Source organism: Erinaceus europaeus, chromosome 19, assembly GCF_950295315.1.
Source record: "Erinaceus europaeus chromosome 19, mEriEur2.1, whole genome shotgun sequence".
Lineage (NCBI taxonomy): Eukaryota > Metazoa > Chordata > Mammalia > Eulipotyphla > Erinaceidae > Erinaceus > Erinaceus europaeus.
In genome coordinates, this window is record NC_080180.1 from 52,571,470 (window position 1) to 52,594,746 (window position 23,277).

Sequence of the window (23,277 nt, forward strand, 5' to 3'; positions counted from 1 at the left end):
AGTCTCTATTTCGTTACAAAATATAAGTTACATAAAGAGAAGATAATATTTATAACTAGAAGTGGGAGTTTGGGTTGTACCAGGATCCTTGCAAACTCTCACATGCTTACAATTTGGGGAAAACTTTAAACAAATTGAAATAAAACAGAAAAGTAAATGTTTTTAAAAACTTCCTTAAATAACTTATCGCTGAGATATCTTGTTTAACACAGTGATATTGTACAGAGCCAGACCTTAAGTCTGTAGTGTCATCTAGCTATGGAGTACTCCACATGACTGTATGAATCACTTTCATTTGTTCAATACAACAAAAACACACACACACGAAAAAAAAAAAAACAACCTCATTTTTAAATAAAATAAGTAACTAGTAGGTTACTATACATTGAGGGTATAGGTGCTTGAATATTTTCTTAAGTTGAGTCAGTTTGTCTACTGCATGAATACCCATTACTTAAAAAAAAAAGAAAAGAAAAAAGAAATACAGAGTGTGTATTTAAAATGAAGTAGAGCCACTACTATTGAATTGTTGCAGTGCTGTAAAGCTTTGGTATTTTATATTCAGATAAAAAATTTTCAGATCTTTTGAATTAGTTATCTGTTGATACTTTTATAGTTTTTAAATCATGATTCCTTTTGGAATTGTTTTTTCCCCCTGGTGTATGTTAATTGTTCACTTAATTTATATTTCCCATTGGATTAGATGAAAAAATTAGGTGAGAATTTTTTAATCTTTAGATTATTGGCTAAATTAGAGATACATGTACTGATGTATCTGCAGTCTCTCCTGAATACAGTGTTTTTTCAGAAGGAGGGGGGAAAAAAAAACCCGAAGGGGACAAATTAAATTTTCATGAAAGAAAATCCTAATCAGCAGTGACAGTGTAGGAGAAAGATGATTGCCACTTGGTCATTGTGGAGAGGCACTTAGATTTGGTGTCAGTGCTTCTGTTAATGATGACTAATGTCTTTCTTGGAGCAAGTGCATGCTCCAACATACTGCTACAGCCTAGAGTCAGAGAGGTCTTAGTAATAGGCAAACCTCATCAAAAGCATTAGGTGTCCTAAAACAAAGGCTTTTTAATGCAGTCAAATTGGCATTCTTTGTTTTATTTTTTTAAAGATTTTATTTATTAATGAGAAAGGTAGGAGGAGAGAGAAAGAACCAGACATCACTCTGCCACATGTGCTGCTGTGGATCGAACTCAGGACCTCATGCTTGAGAATGCAAAGCCTTGTCACTGCACTACCTCCTGGACCACTGTATTATTATGAAAATGTAAGCCCAGTACCTTTTCACCTGTTTTGTGTCCATTACCAACAGATACTATTTTTAAATAAGAAGGTAAAGAAATCAAGGAATGTAAATAAGGTTAGTCCTTTATTTTATTAATTAAAGCAATGGGAGTTTACATTGCTACTGTACAGAATTATGTTAAAAAAGTTTTAGAAAGAGTGTCATATTTTTCCTTCTGCATTGCTATGTCCTGAATATGCTTTTTAGTTATAAAAGAAAATTAACAGTTCAAAGATTCTTTTTTAGATTTTTTACTCTTAAATATGCTGCTTACAAAAAGATGACATGTGTTATTTCTTCAGTGTTTCCCCATCGTGTAAGACCTTTTAGAAGGGCATTTGCAATGCTTGTCATATTTTTTCATATACATCTTATTGGCCTGACATGTCTTGAGAACCATGAGAACACAGATGTCATTGCATTCAGACAACACTAATTACTCTGGGATTTTTGCAGCCTCAGTGCCTGCATGTAACTGTCGGATATGATTGTCCATGCAGCCTATGGTGAGGACATTCGGCACGTGAAAATAGTGAGACACAAAAATAGTGAGATAGGCCTTTTAGTTCGCTATTGTTCTCCGGTACGATTTGGAAGGAAAAAAAATTCCTGACACATCAATTTCATTCAGCGTTTTGCATTTGAACCATGTTTTGGCAACATTTTCCATTATGAAGTGTGTTATGCTGTAGTGTTCCATGAAATCTATTATCCATCTGTTCTTTAACCTTCTTGTACAATCTTCTATATTACTTTGTTTTGAAGCTTCCTGAGAAATTTCTTTTTTAGCTTATAGTTTGAGAGAAACACTAATTGTGGTATGCATCTTTTAGAAGTGACAGTGCATACCAATAAATATGTATGATGTGTTCTTCTGGTGTGCAATTTAATGTTTAATGAGAAGATGCAACAAATATGGTTAGTCTAAATTTAGATAAGTGCAGTGATCTTATGCTTTTAACACAGGTCAGTTCTTTTCTTTGTTTAATTTCCCCTGTAACATTCTGGATTTTAGTTGATTCATAATATCTAGGTGGTTCTGAAATACCAGAGGTCAAATGGTGGTCAGATCTGGGCCTTCACTAATACATGTGAAGACCCAAGACATGTTGTGATAAAAAAAAAGCATAATCTATGTTAATCACTGATTGAAAAAAAATATATATATATACTCCAATAATGTAACTTCATGTGCTGATGAAGCAGAAATTGAAGCAGCTTGATCAAAGATGTATGATGAGATAAAGCTGCTGTCTCTGCTGTACAGTTATAGTAATTATGACTAATGAACCGTCCAGTCTGGATGAAATGGCATGCCCACAGGGACTGTGTCCAATCAGTTGTGACTTATGCAAGCTGAACAAACCATTGGTGAGTTCCAAATTCTGTATCACAAGAAGTATAGTCTTGTTTATTCAGGTAACTTTTGTTAAAGTATTAGAAAGTGACTTAAAGTTATCTACCTTTTGCTAACTATTAAATGTAATTCTATTTTTAAATGTTATTTACTGTGATTTCTGCTTTGTCAGATACTTTTAGGTCACTGCTCTAAAACTATTCTGTGACTTCCCACGTGTCCTTCTACTGCATTACTATTGATTAAGTCCCCTCTCCTCTCCCTCCTTATTATTTTTTTGAAGAGCTATTGCTCACTTTTGTCAGAGTATATTTGTATGCTGTTCACTAAGCAGATAGTGGAGAAATGCCTTTGAAATAATAATAGGACTATGAGCCATTTACTATGTGTTAGCACAGTTTTAATTGTTTTACCAATATTAACTCATAAATCCTCGCAGTGGTCCTTTGAGGTAGGTGCTACAAAGTGTTACCATTTTACAGATGAAAAAATTTAAATGTGAGGAAGTTGAGTAACTTGCCTATGGTTAAATGCACTTAAAAACTTGAGATTGCCTTGTGGGGGTTAGTTAATCTTTCTGAATCAAATCTATTTCTAAATTATCCTTACTTTCCCTTTTCCAACCAGGATTTTCTTGTTAATGTTTTCTAGCACATGAAAAAACCATTAGCTAGGTATTTCAAAATTAAAAACTCATGTGCAATTTTAGGTTCTTAAACTAGTTATGGACTTGGTATATTTTAAGCAATTACAGATTTTTTTTTTTTTTTTTTTTTGCCACCAGGGTAAATGCTGGGTCTTGTTCCCTGCATGACTCTACCATTCTTCATGGCCACTCTCCCCCCCCCCCTCCCTTTTAGAGTGTGTGAGACAAAGAGGGAGTCAAAAGAAAACAAACAATACTGCACTGCTCCGTGAAGCGTCCCCTGGGGACTAGAACCTGGGTCTTTGCAGACAGTAAAAGATGTGCTTTGTAGGGAAGAGCCACCTGCTGGTCCTCAGTGATTAGAGCTTTAAGGGAAGAGTTTAAGAAACATACATTTGATATGAATTTGTGACTACATGTAATAAACGAAACATAAACAATTTTATATTTATTTAATTACCAAAACACTGCTCAGCTCTGGCTTTGGGTGGTATGGGGGATTAAGCCTGGGAACTTGGAGCATCAGCAATGAGAGCCTGTTTGCATAGCTATTACACTGTCTCCCCGCCTTTTCATTTATTTTTTGTAATATTTTTATTAGAGGGATTAATGGTTTGCAATCAACAGTAAATATAGTAGTTGGTGCATGTGTAACATTTCTCAGTTTATTGCATAACTCTCTAACCCCCACACAGATACTCCTCCACCATCACGCTCGAGGATGTGAACCCATTCCCCTACCCCAAGGTCATTTACTTTGTATACTGTCCTTCAGCAGTTTTAAGTGAGTGACTTTGCTACTCTCTTCAAAATTGCTGTACAGTCTTTTATTTGTAATGAGAAGATGATACAAAGTTTTTAAAAATATGCTGGTAAACTAAGTTGGATTAATTCCTTTTTTGTTAAAATTTTTATTTGTGATTAATAGTGAGTTACAAGATTATAAAATTACAGTGTGTAATTCTACACTAGTCACCACCAAAATTCTCTGTCCCCCACCCTACCTCCTCCTAAAAATAACCACCATTGTTCTCACAAATATTAGAAACAGTTTCTTGCTTCTGTTTTCTGTTTTGTTTTCTTCTTGCAAGTTCATGTATATCAGCTCTCTAGTTTCCACACAGAGGTAAAACCATACAGTAATTATATCGCTAAGCATTGGCTAGTTTTCTTATGAGACTATTGGAGATGGCTCTCGTCACCCAGATATTGTTGACTCCTTAGTAATTTCTCATTTTCAGAACTTTATCTCCTAGATAGTATCTCGTCAATAAATGTAGAGGACAGAAAAGTAAAGTATTTAATGACCTTAAATCTACTTTCCTACAATTTAAATGACACCTACTATATGCCTTCTTTTTTTTTTTTTGTCTTTGCATTGTACTCTTTTGAGTATTTTGAACCTTCTTGCCTATTAATTTATTTTTCATTAGCGAGTTAATCATGATTAACAAGATTGTAGGATAAGAAGGGTACAACTCCATATAATTCCCACCACCAGAGTTCTGTATCCCATCCCCTCCATTGGAAAGTTTCCTATTCTTTATTCCTCTGGGAGTATGGACCAGAATTCTTTATGGGGTGTACAAGGTGGTCGGTCTAGCTTCGCTGCTGAGCATGGACATTGGCAGATTGACCTATACTACCTTTTCCTGGTGGAATAGGGCTCTGGGGAGGTAATGTTCTAGGACACATTGCTGAAGCCCAGGGAAGTCAGGTTGGTGTTAATGGTAGCATCTGCAACTTGGTGGCTGAAAAGCAGTAAAATAGAAAGCAGGACAAATTGTTTAATAATCAGGAACCTAAAGAGCAGATGGAATCAAGAGTCTTCATTATGGAAGAAGCTAGGGAGTCTATTTTAGGTATATTTCAAGGGGTCTATCCATGATTTTAGTAGTTTTTGCCAGAGCCTGATAGCTACCATGCAGGTGGGCTAAAAGTATTGACTGGGGTGGGGGGTTGGGCGATAGCACAGTGGGCTAAGTGCACATGGCCCGGCTGAAAGGATCTCGGTTCGATCCCCCAGCTCCCCACCTGCAGGGGAGTCTCTTCACGAGCGGTGAAGCAGGTTTACTGGTGTCTTTCTCTCTCCCTCTCTGTCTTCCCCTCCTCTCTCAATTTCTCTCTGCCCTGTCCAACAAGAATAACATCGATGACAACAATAACAACAAGGGCAACAAAAAAGGAAAAAATGGCTTCCAGGAGCAGTGGATTCGTAGTGTAGGCACCAAGCCCCAGAGATAACCCTGGGGGCAAAATAAAAAATAATAATACAGAAAAATAAAGTATTGTCTGTGGAGATGGTGTCAGAGTTGAGAATAGGACTAGAAAGGTGGATCAGGGAGAAGCTCTCAAATATGGGAAATAGACACAAATACCCCATTGATCTCACGTAGGGCCCATGTATACTCATATTTAGCATAGGAGCCTGTTTAATCTCTGCATCCTTGTCAGTCTGAGCCTGCAACCCATGGTCACAGCTTGGAAAATTCTAGTCTGCACTCATTTCAGGATCAGTCTTCCTCGAGTGACAGAGTATGTTGACCCAGCCTCCCTTCAGAGAGTGGGACAGTTTCTACCATAGCTGTTTCACAGTGAGGGCAATGTCCTGGAGAGGCCCACAAGAGGCCTCATGGTGATGTTCCTGATGGAAGTGACCAGTGATGGTGGAGAGAGGGATCTATTAGAGGTCCTGCCCATTAATTTTTAGAAGATAAAGCTTTTGTATTTTATTTTGAAATGTAATATGACCTGATAATAAAGAGAGAAAAAGATGTCAGGCTCGAGCTGGATTATATTCAACATACAATATATATGCCTTGTCATGCATGAAGATCTGGATTCAAGCCTGGTACTACATAAGAGTGCTGTCGGTGGTAGAGCAGTGCTGTGGTCTCTCTGGGACAGGAAAAAATAAATATAAAATGTGATGGGGAGGGTTGATACCCTACTCTCTCTTTTTAAGTTCACAGTTTATTTTGTTGAAGCTATTGAATTGTTTGGTACTAAATAGTTCTCACTACACTCATCTAGTAACTATCACTATGTATAAAAAGAGCCATGTACTATGTATAAAAAGAGCCAGAAGGGAGATAGCCTAATAGTTATGCAAACAGACTCTCATGCCTGAGGCTACAGATTCCTAGGTTCAGTCTCCTGCACTACCATAAACCAGAGCTGAGTGGTGCTCTGGTAAAGAAAAAGAAAGAGGGAGTTGGGCGGTTCTTCTAGCGTTTGCCCTTCTTCCGTAGCCAGTCAACAGCGTCAGGTTGAGCCTGATGTCAAGTTTCGAGACCTCCTTTGAATCTGGAGAGGTGGCAGTCGTTGACTATGTGGGTCATAGTCTGTCTAGAGCCTCAGGGGCAGTTCGGGTCGTCTCTGGCTCCCCAGCGATGGAACATAGCGGCGCACTGGCCATGGCCTGTTCGATAGCGACTGAGGAGGGCCCAATCATAACGTGCTAGGTCAAAGCCGGGTTGACGCTTGCAGGGGTCTGTGATGAGGTGTTTGTTCTTTACCACAGCTGACTGCCAGCTCTGTTTCCAAGAGACTGGAACAGAGAAGTTCAGTGTAGGCGTAGGGGACCAGATTGGGTGACGAGCGTGAGTTTCTTGTAGGCAGATAACATCTGCCTGATGCTGAATCGCCAATTGATTGGGCGGTAGTGCAGCGGGTTAAGCACAGGTGGTGCAAAGTGCAAGGACGGGGCATAAGGATCCCAGTTCGAGCCCCCCTTGCTCCCTACCTGCAGGGGGGTTGCTTCATGGGTGGCAAAGCAGGTCTGCAGGTGTCTATCTTTCTCTCCCCCTTTGTCTTCCCCTCCTCTCGCCATTTCTCTCTGTCCTATCCAACAACATCAAGAACAACAATAATAACTACAACAGTAAAACAAGGGCAACAAAAAGGGATAAATAAAAAACTAGAAAAAGAAAAAACAATCTGTTTCAGTTACTGAGTATGTGAATTCATTTTATTTTTACTATTCTATGGGGATGGGGTGGATAATGGTTTATTGTATACGGTTGTTGACGGATATAATTTTTCATCTCCCCATGACAGTAGTCTGCAAAATATTCTCACCTCCAGTTTCAGTTGTTTAACTTCCATCTTGCAACTGGACCCTAATCCCTCCCCAGCACCTCGCATTTCCTTTTCTCCCTCTCCTCCTTTCCCTCCTCTCTCAGTAATCTTTGCTTGGGTGCAATATGCCACATCCACTCCAAGTTCATCCTAGTGTTTTTTCTTTCTTTAAGTTCTAATTAGAAGTGAAAGCATCCAGTATTTGTCCATTTGGCTCATTTCACTTAACATGATTCCTTTGAAAGAATCCAGGTAAGTTTTAACAAGTATACTATAGATTACATTTGTTTTGTTATCTGCTGTGATACTTTATGCAACAACTTTGCTTAGTTGGCTCTGCTTCTTATAACTTTCTCACGGTGGAGTTAATAGCTTATTTTCTCCCTATTCTTTAAAAGTGTGTGGAAAGTATGTAGGAAAGTATGTAGGACAAGTATTGAGGAAGATTGCTTTTGTGTGTGGGGGAAAATAAGCACTTATATTGTCATCTGTCTCTGCTGCTCTCCCATTCAAATTTGTAGATAGAATAAAAATACAGGGTGGAGGTAGATAGTATAATGATTATGCAAAGAGACTATCATGCCTGAGGCTCCAGAGTCCCTGGTTCAGTCCCCCACACCACCGTAAGCCAGAGCTGAGCAGTGCTCTGGTAAAAAAAAAAAAAAAAAGACTATACATAGCCTTCTATAGAAAATTTGAAGTTCAAGTCACAAAGGGAAAAAAATATTCTTGGAAAACAACCAGTGAATACTCAGCAACAATGAAAAGAGCTGCAGTGAGCAGAACATTATATGTTGATGGGTAGATTTATTGACAAGAGAAAAAGACATTGACTAACCTTGAACATTTAAGGCCAATCTTTATGTAAGAGCCAAGAAGGTAAGGTAACATGAGCAAAAATAACAGGAAATAATAGTTCATGGGTAGGGACTGTTAAAAGGCATAGCAAATAGATTACATGAAAACCATATTCTAAGTATTGATGTGGGAATCTTTCTATTACTAGGTATGAACATTGGGATAGGTAGTTGTTGCTCAAAATAGTAACTGATATTAATGGTTCTCTTAAATTTTTATATTAAATTTTATTAATGTAAGAGATAAAAATAGTATGTCTTAATTTTCTACTGCTGCTATAACAGATGACCACAGATTTAATGGCTTGAATAATGAGGTTCTCAATGTCTAAAACCAACATGTTGGCAGGACTAAATTCCTTCCTAAAGGGTCTAGGGGAGGATTCCTTGCATTGTCTTTAATAGTTTCTGGATTTCCTGAATGTCTTGGTGCCTGGTTCCCTCCTTCAGTTTTCAAATTCAGCAACAACAGGGAATTAAAATTGTCATCAGTAATTTTTTTCAAAATTATTTTATTGTGTTGTGGTAGTTTACATACAGTTGTTGACACGTAGGTACAGTTTCACATCTCCTTGTGATAAGTGCAAAACACTCTCATCCCCAACTTAGGTCCTTTCTGCCGTCATGCACCAGGACCCCAAAGTCCCCCTTGCCCCTGCCCTTTACCTTATTCCCCAGAGCCTTTTGCTTTGATGTAATACACCAAACCCAGTCCAAAGTTTCACTTTGTGTTTTCTTATTCCTGACCTTGTTTCTTAAGTTTCACCTACAACTTGTATTTGTATTTTTCTCTTTCCCTTCTATATATATGTATGTAGGTACTAACAAAATCAGTCTCTAGTTTTCATATTGGTCATTTAACTGTACCTTTTCCCCAAAGACATATTTCATTAATTCTTTATTATAGGAAAGAGTAATAGTTTCTGGAAGACATTCCCAAACCCATACTTTACTTATGTTGGCTCAGGTAACGCATTTATTCATATTCATATATTTGTGTACACACATTTATTATGTATGAAAGGAACATTTTTTTTTTATTTTTTCAAAGAGCTATTTGAAAGAACAGTTGACTGTTTTGGTTTATAAGTTGCTTTATCATCCTTGTCTATATATAATTAATATATATTATGCACAGGCACACAAAAATATTTTCTTAATTTCCAAGGATCATACTCATTTGCTATTTATTAACTTTATCAAAACTCTGCTCTGCTGTGGCTTATGTTGGTATAGGGGATTGGACTTGGGAGCCTCAAGCAAGAGAATTGTTTGCTGCATAATAACCCCTTTGCTAACTTATTGCGCCCTCATTTTTTCTTAAAAACTGCAATGTGTATTTCTTAAGAATAGAAATAATTGTTAAGCTTATGAGAGTTAGCATCAATATAATGCTTTAAGCAACTATACATATTTCACTTTCTTCAAGAGGCCCTATGATGTTCTTCAAATATTTTTCCAATATGAGCTCTGGTCTAGAATTGGGTTTTCATTTAATTTCTCAGTCTCCTTTAATTGGAGCCATTTGGTTGGCCTTTGTCCTTTTTAACATCCACACGTTTTAAATAATATAGTGCTAGGCAAAAAAAGGAAAGAAAGAAAGAAAAAAAATCCTTAGTGGTCAAAGTAGGATCAGTTTGAGCAATGAAATCACTGGGTGTGTATTGTTTTATAACTTAGTGTATAACCCATCGGTTTGATATAGACGATTATGCACTTTTTTTTTTTTAATTTTTTTTTTTTTATTAATTTTATTTTTGAGAGAGATGCAGAGAGAGAGAGAGAAACACCAGAGCACTGCTCAGCTCAGGCTTATGGTGGTGCGGGGGATTGAACCTGGGACTTAGGAGCCTCAGGCTTGAGAGTCTGTTTGCATAACCATTATGCTGTCTCCCCCCGCCCGATTATGCACTTTTTTTTTAAGGTATTTTTTTTCCCCTCAGCTTATGGATCTAGTGGGCCCTGGTTTATATCTAGGTTCTATAAAGTTATAGAACTTCCTAACAGTGTTAGGAAGTGTGCCGCCTGAAATGGGACTAGTAGTCATATGAGCTAGGAAACATCTCACCAGAGTAGTGGAGCTGGATGGTTGACATCGCAGGGCTGGCCTCTCTGGACACAGTCTGAAGTGAAACGTCAAGGTGGCACTGGTTGCATCAATTTCATTGATATCAAATGGCATGGATCAAGAGAAGCACGAAGGAAAATGAGCACAGCCCCAGAGGTTCCAGGACTGGGAGGGAGAAACGTGGGTTTTATAGAGAATAAGGAAAGCTCCTTATTGTCTTAGACTTTAAGAAGGCAATAGATAATTAATATAGCCACGGTATTCGGGAACTTGTTTTACTTGGAAAGTCCCATGGGTAGGATCTACTGTACTGTATTAGACCTTATCATGATTTATGTTATTTAATGCTATTTACAAATAACTATATCTTATATACTGACAATACGGGTTGCTTCTGGTCTCCTTGATCTAAGATTATAGGTGATTTAATATTTCAAAAAAGTTATTATTAAGAATGCATTAACAATTTAATCCCAATCTTAAAATTCAATCAGTTTACTCATTTGAAATCTTAAGTACTTAGATTGAAGGAATATGTACTCAGTACTGATATCTGTGCATTAAACTTTGAAACATTAAATCCGTTTTTCCTCCACGTTGATTAAATAGTGACTTACAAGACTATAAGTTAATAGGAGTATATATTATCACCATTCTCACCACCTCTGTCCATACTCCCACTCCCCTACAGTGGCGCTCAAAACCTCCCCCCCCCCCGGGTTTTTTACTTTGGTGCAATACTCCAAACGTGTCCTGCAGCACCCAGCTTTTATCAGTCTGAAACTCATGCAAGCTGATTGGTTAGAAACAAAGTCCATCAAGGTGCTGACAGTAAAGGTGAGAGCAGGTTGGCCATGATGGGAGCCCACCACTTGGGATACTGGAATGAGCAAGTGGGGGAGCCTATAGATTTTTCATTTTAGTTACGTACAAATTTTTGGACAAGTTATCCAATTTTCTTTAAAAATACCATTGCTGTTTTGAGAGTGATTGCATTGAAATTGTAGATTGCTTTTGGTAGAATGGATAGGAAAGAGAGAAAGGAGGGGAAGATGGGGGCGGGGGGTGCAGAGAAAGATAGACCTGTTTTACTGCTTGCAAAGCCTGCAGGTTAGGAGCTAGGGGCTCGAACCGGGATCCTTATGCTGGTCCTTGTGTTTTGGGCCATGTGTGCTTAACCTACTACACTACCCCCGGCCCCTATGAATGGCCATTTTAATAATATTTATTCTTCCAGTCCAGAACAAGGAATACTCTTCCAATTCTGTGTGTCCTTCTCTATTTCTTTTAGCAATGCCCAATTGTTCTCATTATAAAGGTTCTTCACCTATTTTGTGAGATTCACCCCAAGGAATTTATCTTTTTGGGCTCAATTGTAAATGGAATTGAATCTTTTATTTCCCTTTTCTCTGATTCCTTGTTCTGTACAGAGATGCCATAGATTTATGTGTATTGATTTTGTATTCTGCTACTCCATTGAATTTATTAATTATTTCCAGTAGTTTTTTTGGTGGAGTCTTTGGGGTCCTCTAGGTATAATATGTCATCAGTAAAGACTGATAGTTTGATTTTCCAATCTGTATGCCTTTGACATCTCTTTCTTGTCTGGTTATAGTGGCAAGGACCTTGAGAACCATGTTTAGTAACTGGAGATAGTGGACTCCTTATCTGGTTCCCAATTTTAGGGGTAAAACTTACAGCTTTTCCCCATTGAGAGTGATGTTTAGCTGTGGGTTTGTTATAAATGTTCTTTATTGTGTTGGAGAATGGTACTTTATGTATTTAATTAATTAGTTTATTTATTATTGGGTAGAGACAGAAAATTAGAAGGGAGGAAAGAGAGAGGAAGAGAGACAGAGAGACACCAACAGTCCTGTTTCACCACTTATGAAGCTTTTCCCCTGGCAGGTGGGAACCAGGGGCTTGAACCCAGGTCCCTGTGCACTGTAATGTGTGTGTTTAACCAGGTGTGCTACCGGCTGGCCCCAGCAATGGTCCCTTCTATTCCCACTTACTTTTTTCTTTATTTTTAATATTTTATTTATTTATGAGAACTATATAGAAGGAGAGAGAGAAAGAAGCAGACATTATTCTGGTACACGTGCTGCTGGAGATTGAACTAAGGACCTCATGCTTGATGGTCCAACACCTTATTCACTGCGCCACATCCTGGACCACTCTATTCCCAGTTTTTGGAAGGTCTTTATCATAAATGAGTACTGTCAAATGCTTTTTTCAGCATCAATTGATATAACTGTGATTTTTATTTCTTTTTGTTTATATGATGAATTACATTGATTTGTAGATGTCGAACCATCTCTGTGGTTCAAAGGTGAATCCCACTTTATCTTGGTGAATTATCTCTTGATATATTGTTGTATTTGATTTGCCAAAAATCTTGTTCAGGACTTTTGCATCAGTGTTCATCAGGGATAAAGGACTATAGTTTCTTTCCTGGTAGATTCCTTTGGTGATCAAAGTGTAATGTTCACCTCATAGAATGTTTTGTTAATGTTTGCCAGAAGTCCGTTCTTTGTGATCCAAATCACCCTGCCCTATTTCATTTAGTGCCCCTGTCTCAGTCTTCATTCAAATGACACTCATGGATGCTGGTGCTTTAGCACTCATGGGCATTATGTGACACCTTTGCTCTGCATCCTGCTTGTCCATTCTTTAAAGAGATTTTACATTTAAATTTAAGAATGTTACAGCAGCCCCAAACAAACTAGAACACTGATTTTGATACTTAGTGTCTTAATAGCTGATTTTGTATTTTATGATACATATTAAATCTGCCTTAAATTCTGTTTACCAGGGCTAGGTGGTAGCACACCTGTGTAAGTGTACACATTACAGTGTGCAAGAACCCAGGTTCAAGCCGTTGGTCCCCACCTGATGGGAGAAAGCTTCATGAATGATGAAGCAAGGCTGCAGGTGTCTCCCTCTTTCCCTCTCTTATCTTTCCCTCCCCTTTCAATTTCTCTCTGTCTCTATCCAATAATAAATAAATGTGGTTCAGAATTTTACAAAATGGAAATTTTTCTCACTGTAGATAAACTCAGCAACCTTGTTGGAATGAAACATCAAAATGGAAGATAATATCTACTCACAGTAGTTTAGTTCAATATCTAAAACTAAAATTCTTCATGTAGAGCCTTAGCTAAAGATGTAAAGAAGCGTAAATGCATAGGGAATACAGTTAATTGTACTTTACTAAGATATTTATATACCAAATGAGATTACATAATAACTTACCTATTAATAAAGTAGCAATGGGAAAATAATAGGTAGACTTAAAAGATTTAATGAGCTTCCAGAATTGTGCATCTTCTTAACTTTTATTCTACCCACCCACCTATCTGTCTTATCATCTGTTCATTTATTGCAGAGTCAAGGAGTAAAGGCGATAGCACAATGATTATGCAAAAGGCTTCATTCCTGAGACTGTGAAGTCCCAGCTTCACCCCTTTCTCCCCTGCTTTTTCTGTCTCTATCCAAAATAACTATGTAAAATTTTTAAAAAGCATACACTTGAGAATGTTGAAACATGGGGGCCCAGGTGTTGGCACATCTGGTTGAGTGCACATCTTACAATGCACAAGAGCCCTCGGTTCCCCACCTGCAGGGTGGGGAAGCAGTATTGCAAGTGTCTCTCTTCCTTTCTGTCCCCCCTCCTTTCTGTCTCCCCTTTCCCTCTGATGGTCTCTATCCAATAAATAAAGATAAAAAATAACAAAAAAGAATGTTGAAATACTTTCCTACTATTTGTAATTTATAAATAGGTAATTTTGACAATATGGGCATGTTTCTGTTCCTTGGGGGGGGCAGATTTACTTTTGAATAATTGACCTTTTCCATGTAAAACATTTGCAATACACTAATAAGAAAGCTTTCACAGAACTTAAATTGGAGCTGTGCAATCTTAAGATGAGTTAATTAAACCTTTTAAGATTTAAGTTTCCTCACATGTGTGAAACAGGTAGTAGCATCTAGCTTGTAGGGTTACTGAGAAGTAAAATGAAATGATTCATCTAATACATTAGCACAATGTCAGATGCTTGGTAAGGAGGTAGCAGCTATTAAGTCATTATAAAGGTTTTGAAACAGAAGACATTTTGTGAGGTTCTCTTAAAATGAACCAATTCTCTAGTAAAAAAAAAAAAAGCTTTGCAAAAGGTATCATTAAATCAATGTTGACTCATTTCTGTTTTTTTTTTTTCCTTTTAGTGAATTCTAGTAACCTGTACATACTAAGTACCAAATTTAACTAGCAATCCTGTCTTCTAATACTACTCATTCTCTCCAGTTTCCTACTGTTTTGATAGTCACATAGATTCTAAAGAGATTAAAGTTGGTAGGCTTGTCTGTAATTGGGGATCTGAAGTAACTATAAAGATGCAGGAGAAAGGGTGCTCAGTGATGTACGGTGAAAAGAGAGGGGCACTGGGTGCCACCCTTTGGGTGGCTGGAGAGGTGTGGTAACAGATTTCTTAGAGGTGTGAAATTGTATACCAAAATCATAAACAGTGTTATAAAACAAGGTTATCTCAAAGAAATCAGATATGGAATTGGAAAAAAAAAGTTGACAGGTACATTCTAGATTTCATTTTTCTTCTGATGTGAGGTTTGGCACTTTATTTCTGGTTTAGTAAAAGAATAGCTGAGTTTGAGCTGTGGCCTCATCTCACGGTTGAAAACATCCCAACTTGGTATGTGGAGCAGAAGAAGTACCTGAGCCTAATAATACTTGGAGTATCCAAAAAAAGAAAATAGAAACAAATGAGGATGGTGGGTTAAGGGGAGAACAGTAGCTAGTGATAATACTTTGTGTCTGATTCTCTTTTAGAAAAATTGTGTTATTGTTTGGTAGTCCTGGTGGTAGGAGTTATGTGGAGTTGCACCCCTCTTATTCTGTGGTTTTGTCAGGGTTTCCTTTTTATAACTAAAATTTAAAAAAGAATTAATAAGAATATATATTGCATTCCTCTATAGACATTTGATGGGAAAAATATAGTAGGGAGTATATAAATATGTTTTAAAACATTGCATGTGTTACCTAGTATAGTAGTTGTGAGCTAAAGTAAAAGGAATTATAAGAGACAACTATTAATAGGTTAAATACATGTACTATTCTTTTCAGAATAAAATTTTAATTTCTTTAGCTTTACACTTTTGAAGATAAAATTAATTTTGGGGGGGTAAAATTTTAGTTTGCTGTGCCATTTATTTGAAAAGTTACCTGTTTAAGGAAGCAATTCATTTATGTTTCAAACTTGATGAATTTAAGAGAGCCACATTTTAATCCTTGATTCCCTTAGGATTTTCTTCCACAATACCTTTCTCCTTTAAGTCTCTAAAACTACAGTCCTTTTGAGTGAATAGGGGCTATTTTATACACCACCCTGCTCCCAATCCAATTAAAGGTCCCATAATAGATGGATTAGGGAAAGTTTACTTCTTAGCAGAAATAAAGCTTTAGAAAAATGGTGCCCAGATAGCAAGAGGGAATGTGAGGGAAAGCGGAGAAAATTAAGGAGATAATGGTCAGTAATCTTTACTTGTCTGATGTTTGCGCTGTTCACAATATAGTGGAGTTTTAAAATAAGGGGAACAATGCTTCAGATTCTTTAACCATTTTGTTGCTGAAGTTTGGCTGTCTTTTCAATTTTCTTCACTTTTGCTTTTGTTATCTGCATCTTGGGCAAATATGTCTAATCCTTTACTTCAAGTGTCTGTGTGTTTTGTCACATTTTCTTTTTCTTTTTGTGTATGTGATAGTGTTGGAAGGAGGTAAGGGGATGGAAAAGTTAATCTGGGTAACAATCTGCTTGCATAGCTATTAAAAAATAACCCACTAGCAATGATTATACTTTAGATTTCACTTTCAAATATGTATGTATGCATGCATGTATGAATGTAGAAACACATACATATGTGTACCTATTTGCTTCTGAAATTAAAGGAATGTTTTCATTTATGTTTTACAAGTGTTCTTTGTTTATTTCCATTTGTGTCCACTAGACAAATATATTTGAGTGTGGTGATTTACTTGGATAAAATTAAAAGCTACAAAATTTAAATCCCAGGATTGACTTTTTGGTTTAAAAATAAATACTATCTGTTATGCAGATTAGTTGTATTTTCACCTCAGATTTCTCAGTATAAACTTAAAGTTTTTGCCATTTAGTTGTTTTAGGAAATCTGGTTATTTTCTTCTAATTAACATATATTAAAGCCAAAATCAGTTGTTGGCCAGGAAAATTACCTTGTTTCATTATAACACCTTTGGAACCCTTGAGTGAAGTATTTCCAAGTCTATAAAACAATCAGTTGTCATTTAAAAAAAGTAAACCAAACAAAAAGAAATACTATTTTATTATGTTGTTGTTTCTGAAATGTCTCTACAACTTTTCCAGAGATAGTGAATTGTACTAAGGCTAAATGTTTAATGAGTCTCTATGTTAAAGGCTGCACTTATCTTCCAATTAACCCCAAGACCACTCTGGCATTTTTGTAAATCCACAGAAGTATTTTGAGTGAGGCCTAAAGGGTAAGCTGCGGGCTGCCTGTGAAAAATGTAAAAAGACTAACCTGCTAACAAACCCAGTGCAATGGGACAAAGAAAGTTTAATCCGTATTATGGTAAATGCAGGCTTAGTGTCCCAAAAGGGCTTTGCAGAGTGGAGCAAAACAAAGAAGGGGCAGCACTAATAAAAATCCAGTGCTTTTATTTTTATACACAAAATTGTTGCGAAAGAAAAACTGATAATAGCATTAAGAAAAGGTTTGAATGGCCGTTTAAAATATGATACTAAACATTGTATTTGTTCACCAATTGAATTCAGTTTGTTGTACATAAAGAAGCTAAAAGCAACATGTGCAGCGTGGCCATGTTAATATTGCTGAAGAAACCTTTAGTTGAATAGTATCATTTTAGTGCCTCAGTTCAAAGTCATAATATTGCAGAAGTCTGCCTTATGCAAAATATACAAATACTTCTTGTATGTGGAAATGGGAATTAAAAAGACTTGTTTACTCAGACCTTAGCTGCAGTAATTTGTCACATGCTTACAGAGCTTTGGAGAGTGTATGCTGTTTATGATTACATGAGTAATTTTTCAATGATGCAATTCAGTGGCTAGAAAAGAAGAAGAAAAACCATTTTCCTTTTTAAATTAATAGTTGTCTCAGGATTATTGTTGATTTTTTTGAAAATTTACATATTGCAGCATTCCAACATTAAGGTTCAAGATTTCACCTCAGTAGGTAGTAGAAACATGAATGAATATCCCAACATGAATAGGAAAACTTTATTATTATTATTATTTAACCACTTTTTAAAATGACTTAGTGAAATTCTAAAATTAGTTTTAATTTTAGCTTTTTATTTTTTTTAAGTTCTGTTTTTATTTTTTATTCTTTTTATTTTTTTTTAACTTCTGTTTGAAAAATAAGACTATGATAGCCATTACTCAGGACCTATAGCCTTTTTAAACACACAAAATTTTCTTAGAGATTATATGACAGTTCTGTTTAACTCAGTAGCATCGGTAAAAAACAAAAACAAAAACACTTAAAAAGTAAAAACACCCAAGTTTTTATTTAAAAAACATTATGGGGGGTCGGGCAGTAGCGCAGTGGGGTAAGCGCACATGGCACGAAGTGCAAGGACCTGCAGAAGGATCCCAGTTGGAGCTCCGGCTCCCCACCTTCAGGGGAATCGCTTCACAGGGGGTGAAGCAGGTCTGCAGGTGTCTATCTTTCTCTCCCCCTCTGTCTTCCCCTCCTCTCTCCATTTCTCTGTCCTATCCAACAACAATGACATCAGTAACAATGATAATAATAGCCACAACAATGGTAAAACAACCTGGGTAACAAAAGGGAAAAAATGGCCTGCAGGAGCAGTGGATTTGTGGTGCAGGAACTGAGCTCCAGCAATAACCCTGGAGGCAAAAAAAAAAAATTACGGTCTTAGAATTATAATATTTGTGTATAGAACTTTAACGTGCAATAATGGTGCAATAATTAATATAAAATAATTTATACTGATCTTAATATTATTTGTTATTAATAAGAAATAAAGACATTTCAGAAGATTTTCTGAGATTATAACCAGTAGGCCATAGAACATTGGTATTTATCTTATAATTGGCCTGTAAGATTCTCAGAATATAAAAATTTGTTATTATTTTTAAGTAGCATTTTCAGCTTATATATAAGCTAAAGAATTTCTGAAATGATTAGTAAGCATATTTGGTAACTGAGATGATCTTAGTTATTTAATAATATAGACATTAATAATTTCTGGGTGGGGGTAGATAGCCTAATGAAGCTTTCTGCAAAGAGACTTTTATGCCTGAGGCTCCAGAATTCCAGGTTCAATTCCCCACAGTACCATAAACCAGAGCTGAGCAGGGCTCTGATAAAAAAATTGTGATAATACACAATAATAATAAAATAAATATTTCTTTTATTGTGTAGTATTTTGCCATTTTGTAAGCAAACTTAATTTCATTAATACCTCACAACTCTTGAGATTGGTGTGTGACACAGTATTTCTTACTTTATAGATGAAAAATTAGTACCCTGGTACTAAAAAACTTTCACAGCATCACATAGTAACAGGTGGCAAATTTGAACTCAAGTCTGGGATCCTTAGAATTCACTACATCTTCCTCCATTGCCCTTAAAAGAATGTCATGTGCAAGCATGTCTATTGCTTCTCTTCCTACTCCTTCCCCATCCCATACCTCAGTCTCTGCCATTTTTCAAAACATTTCATATTTTTGGGAAAGGATTGGTAATAGTAGGATAAGAATGTAATATAATAAATATTAGCTAGTTTTAAAAGAAATCAAATAATTACTGCACGTCAGATTTATCTGTATAACTTAAGGATACTATAGTGAGTATTAAAGCCATGGTTTTTGCTTTTTGGTTATTTCATGAACTAGAGTGGTTGAAAGGGAGAGAGACCAGACTACCACCCTGGCATTGCCAGGAATCCAAACCAGGACTTCACATATCCATGTCCTGCACATTTACTACTAAGCCACCTCCCAGGCCTCTTAGACATGGTACTTCCCCCCCCCCCTTTTTTTTCTTGCCTCCAGGGTTATTGCTGAGGCTCGTTGCCTTCACCATGAATCCACTGCTCCTGGAGGCTTTTTTCTTTTTTCCTCATTCGATAGGACAGAGAGAAATTGAGAGGGGAGGGTAGATAGAGGGAGAGAAAGATAGACATCTGCAGACCTGCTTCACCACTTATGAAGTGACTCCTCTGCAGGTGCGGAGGGGGGCTGGAACCCGGATCCTTGTGCTCAGTACTATGTGTGCTTAACTAGATGCGCCACTGCCCAGCCCCTTTAGCCATGGTTCTTAATGAGACAGGGCTTACATTTTAGCAGAGGTTCATCAATTAGGAATTGAAATACATTGTAGTAAGTGCTATGGTATAGGCCCAGAAGGTTATGGAAATGTATGTTCTGACACTTAAGATATTTTGAGGGCAGTAAGGGAATTCATGGATAGTCACTGAACAAATGGTATTTAAACTGAACTGAAGGTTGAGCAGGAACCTACTTGTTAAGTGGGGCAAGAATATTGCCAAATTGAGGGAAACATGGCAGTTTGAAAGACCTCTTGATCGAGATGGAGAAATAGGATTGTCTAGAGTTTAGGATAAAGAAAGATGGAGATGAAGATCTACAGGTAGATAAATTGAAGCTATTCTAAGCAATGCGTATCCACACTGAAGAGTTCTAAGCCAACAAAGATCATAATCAGATTTATTTGAATGGTTAATTGGGAAAGATGTTTATACTTTAAGCAGTATCTGTGCTTTTACACAATGAATGCCTTTCATGCTACCTTTAAAACATAATCTGAGTACATACAATGTATGTAAAATGTATCTTAGTTGCCCTTATTATATAAATGAATGGTCTTTATTGAGGTAATACGGCAATAAAGAGCCACAATTTAAAAGGGTAGAAATGTTTGAGCATTCTGGAGTAGTGATTGTCCTAGTAAATTTCCTAAGTAAGAAATGGTTTATTTCTAATGTTTCTATGGTTGAAAAGCCCTTCTCAGAGAAAAAGAAAATAAAAACCAAAACAAACAAACAAACAGGTATTTTGGCCATACATGCCTAATTTCCTAAAATTTATTCAGTTGGTCAAATGATACCCAATTTCTAGTTCAGAAAATATATTAATTTATTAAATTTATTGATATATATTTATTATATAATATATAATGCATATTAAATATACAAAATATATAGTGTTCCTATAATCCTGTATATTTTAAATTAATATATTAAATATATTGATATATTTATTATATAATATATAATGCATATTAAATATATAAAATATATTTATAGTGTTCCTATAATCCTGAATATTTTTTAAAGAGTGGAGATTATTTTTTTCATCTTATGATTGAAGGGTATGTTTAGTATATCAATGAGTTGGTGGATCATTTTTGAAATCACCTATATTCTTGAACAAACGTAAAGAAGTGGCATGACTGTAGTTCACAGAGCTGACAGTGGATGTTACTATCTCCTTTCTAGGTGTGAAGTGTTATTTCTAGACATTGAACAAATTCAGGATGTATTCCCTGGTGTAAGCTGCCTGCTGGCAACAAGATATAAGAGTTCAATGTGTATACAGAGATAAGAATGACATGTAATTTCTGTTAGGAGTTGACTGTTAATTGTGTATAAAGCTGTGGCCTTTTCAATTCCAAACACTTGGCAGGGTTGTTAATTGGGGGGAAAGGGGGAAGTTTGAATAAAATTACTTGTGAAAAAAGATAGACATTTACATAATTAGCCTAGCCCTTTGAATTCATATTCGTGCATTTCGGTGGGAACAGATTAGTACTCGTACTCAAAGTTTTGGTGATACTAATTTGTTTGCATTTTGTATTTTTTATTATTATTACCAAGTATTGAATATTTAAAAAGTTAGTATGAAACTTAAAATTTTCTCATATGGTTTTGCCTATGATAGTCTCAAACTCTTCAATATATAATAGAAATTCTGAAAAGAGTGCATGACTTTACTATTAAGTTAGTTTTGATTCTTGATTTATCTTTTAATTAAATTCTTTGTTGTTTATTAGAGGAACAGGAACTCTCTAGAATCTTCAGTCTCTTTGAAACTTTTTATTGCTTTAGATGCATCTTTCTTTTATTTGATAGGACAAAGAGAACTTGATAGGGGAGGAAATGATACAGATACCTGCAGCACTGCTTCACCTCTCCTGAAGCTTTCCCCCTTACAGGTGTGGTGGGGAGCAGGGGTTTGAACCTGGATCCTTGCACATGGTAATTTATGTGTAAATTTATGTGTAGCACTGCCTAGCCCCCTGCTTTCTATTCATAATAATTTATTTTACTATGTTTTCTTATCTTTAGCTTAGAAAGCTAAAAGATAAAACTTATTTATTCTTTAATAAATAAGTTGATAAAAATGGAGTTTTAGGGGAGGGTGTATAGATGATTCATGCTAACTTGTATTTTCAGTGTTTAATAGATATATCCCAAATGAAAGAGAGGAGTCAGTAATAATAACAGCAATAAATATATTATGTACTAAGCCTTGTTTTTTTGTTGAAGACATTAAGTTTAGAAAAATTAAGTAATTTGCCTTAAGTAGTGAGAGTATCATTTTGAACACAGTTCAGTCTGATTCCAAAATTCACACTCTTATTCTTACTCTAGGATTATAGTAGCTCTGGGGAATTGGCATTGGGGGTGAGTAGGAGGAAATAACTGGGGGCACTTATTGAGATTTATTTCAAAAGGAAAAAATTGTGGCTGGGTAGTGGTATACCAGGTTGAATGTATACATCACCATATGTAAGTACCCAAGTTCAAGACCCTGGTCTCCATCTGCAGAGAGGAAGCTTCACAAGCAGTGAAACAGTGCTGCAGGTGTCTCTCTTTTTCTCCCCCTGTTGCTTTCCCCTTTCCTTCTCATTTTCTGTCGAAGGAAGGAAGAAAGGAAGGAAGGAAGGAAGGAAGGAAGGAAGGAAGGAATTGGTAACAGGGCTGCTGAAATAGCTCATTTGGAGTGCTCTTTTGACACATACTTGACTCAAGTTTGAGCTTGGCCCCTCCACACTGAAGGAAGCTTTAGTACTGTGGTCTTGAAGAAAAAAAAAAATGTAAAAATTTGGTTAAAAAGTACTGAAGATGGTTTATACATTTTTTAAGTGAAATGTGAGATATAGACATAAAATAAAAATACTTTATTGCTTGGTTTTAAAGAATGGTGATAGAAACTTATTGTCACAGCCAATAAAGTATAGCTGCTAAACCATGTTCAAGGACCTGGGTTCAGGCCTTCAATCCCCACATACAGGGGGGGTGGGGGAAGAGAAGCTTCACTGTGAAAAGTTCACTGTGAAGCAGCCCTGCAGATGTCTCAATTTCTCTCTGCTTCTCTTTCCCCCCCTACTCTTTCTTTCTATCTGTACTGTGAAATAAATAAAAAGAATTATCTGAAATTAACACCTTTAGCAAAATAATGGAGTCTGTCTTGTATATTCCTCTAATGTTTTTCAAAGAGTTTCAGACTATATGTGAAATTATATGCTATTAGTTTGGCCAGGACAACCATCTCTCTCTCTTCTCTCTCTCTCTCTCTCTCAAGCTCTTTTGGAAGGTCAGAATGGTAACTAGATGCAGTTTTCAGCATAAGGATGTAAGTTTCTGGTACTTGGAGTTCTAGGAAAGCTTTTTATAAGGGGAGCTGACTCAGGTAGATTTGTTTTTTGTTCTGTTTTCTTGTATTTCCTCCTGTTCCTTCTGGAACTTCGACATATTTGGGACAAACTAAGAAAATCAGACTGCAGGCTTTCTAAATTTGACACACTGATAACAGACTACCTTTGCTATTTGTATGGAAGTACTTACTTAAAACTTTTTATTGACTTAACATTAGTTTACAACGCTAA

The 23,277-nt window shown here is 36.4% G+C and overlaps 2 protein-coding genes across 4 annotated transcripts in view; one reads left to right on the forward strand and one right to left on the reverse strand.

Moving 5' to 3' along the window:
* LRBA (LPS responsive beige-like anchor protein) overlaps positions 1-23,277 on the forward strand; it is a 554,160-nt gene that overhangs the window by 329,964 nt on the left and 200,919 nt on the right. The window lies entirely within an intron of this gene.
* Positions 1-23,277, reverse strand: part of MAB21L2 (mab-21 like 2) — a 384,237-nt gene that overhangs the window by 14,681 nt on the left and 346,279 nt on the right. The window lies entirely within an intron of this gene.